Source organism: Macrobrachium rosenbergii, chromosome 10 (assembly GCF_040412425.1).
Source record: "Macrobrachium rosenbergii isolate ZJJX-2024 chromosome 10, ASM4041242v1, whole genome shotgun sequence".
In the NCBI taxonomy this organism is placed as follows: Eukaryota; Metazoa; Arthropoda; class Malacostraca; order Decapoda; family Palaemonidae; genus Macrobrachium; species Macrobrachium rosenbergii.
In genome coordinates this window covers 38,641,421-38,643,485 of record NC_089750.1, presented here as the reverse complement: position 1 = coordinate 38,643,485, position 2,065 = coordinate 38,641,421, and positions in this window count along the sequence as shown.

Genomic DNA, 2,065 nt, shown 5'->3' with positions numbered 1-2,065 from the left:
AAACAATCCTATCATATAAACTTTCGAAATATATTACCAAGCTCTTGTCTCCGTTACTTGAAGCTATCTCAGATTCTCACGTATATAATTGTCTAGATTTAGTTGATAAATTAAACAAAATCAATTTTTGCCCCACTGATAGATTCGTTAGTTTTGATGTTTGTTCTCTTTTTACTAAAGTCCCTATAGATTCTATTTTAGAGTATCTTTGTAATGAATTAATCCATCACGAATTACCTCTACCTGTAAGTCATATCATTTCTCTCACTAGGTTGTGCATTTGTGATTGTAAGTTTTACCAACAAATATTTGGTATGGCAATGGGCAACCCTTTATCCCCACTCCTCTCAAACTTGTACAAGGAATTCTTTGAAAAACGATATATGCCTAATATCATTTATACTTCTTTAAAGTGGTATAGGCATGTTGACGATATTTTAGCTGTTTTGCCTGCTGGTATTGATGTAAATGATTTACTCTCTAATTTGAATAACCAGGTACCATCCATTAAGTTTACGTTAGAATTAGAAAAAGACAATTGCCTCCCTTTCTTAGATGTTTTAATACATAGAGAACCATTTCAATGCAAATTCAGTATTTATAGGAAACAAAGAAACAACTTATGTCCATTTTTATTCAGGCCATCACCTTAACATCAACATACAAATTTTTTCCTCTATGTTTTTACGAGCTTTGCGCATTGTCAGTCCCCAGTATTTGGATAAAAAAATTGAATACATAAGAAAAATAGGGACAGATTTATGTTATCCTTCACATATACTAGATATTTGTTATAACAAAGCCCACAAAAAGTTTTATAGTGAAAGTAACATGAAGAAAGAAACCCCTAAGAACATTCTTAGCTTGCCTTATTTTAGTGGTTTTGAAAACATAAAATCATTGTTAAAACCTTTTAATGTCAACCTCGTTTCTTCCTATAATAACACACTCAAAAGAAAGTTAATAAAAAATAGCCCTAAAGAAAATAACATAATATATAAAATTCCATGTTTGGACTGCCCCCCGTTTTATATTGGCCAATCTAGCAAAGATTTAGATATGAGTATTAAGCAACATAAGTATTCAGTCAAAACTGGACGAGCATCCAATACTATATTCATTCATTTCTATATTCATTCATTTAAGTGAAAACTCTCGCAGGATAAATTGGACTGAAAGTTCAGTGATTGCCAGATCGAAAGATTTCTCTTCAGGAAATCTATTGGAGTCCGCTATTATCCAGCTGTAATTTTAACCTTAGCCCTGGCATGTATTATTTGGACCCCTGTATTAGAAAAATGTTCAAGAATGACCTAAAAGATAAAATCACTGACTTAATAACAAGTTAGTTACTTGATATATATTTTCTATGTATCCGTATGTTTAATATAATTTTTGATTTGTAAAAATTTGCATCTTGCAAACGTGATTATTTTTTACAAAAAAGATAATTATTTTGTTGTACTAATATTTTTTGGTGGTCAGTCACGACCCTGTATAATCTTTTAATTGTCCTGTCCCTGCTTCTGAACGGTTGATCCTAATCCTTTGTAAAACCTCTTAAATATTTAACCCTGTTTTAGCAGTTCTACTAATTTTTCAATTGTGTTGGATTCCAGGTACACATGTTTCCTTTATAATCCCCAACTGTCATTTATGTGCTTTCTTTGTAAACTTACTTTTATATTCCTTCAGCCTGCTAAGTAAAGGACGAAAGTGTCGAAAGGCCTCGCAGCACTCCAGTGTTTCCGTTTCCTTCGTGGATTTTATCTTTATTTATATATATGTTCATCGTGTTCCATATTTTCGTGATTCAGTTATACATGTATACATCTATATACATATCTCTCTCTCTCTCTGTATGTATGTATATATATATATATATATATATATATATATATATATATATATATATATATATATATATATATATATATATATTGTATATATATTATGAACCCATACTGGGCTCATCAGGTTCTTTAAAATAAAAATATCGGGACTGGAATGACTGGCAGAAATTGAGGCAGACAAAGGAAGAAGGGGCAAACTAAACACCAAAGTG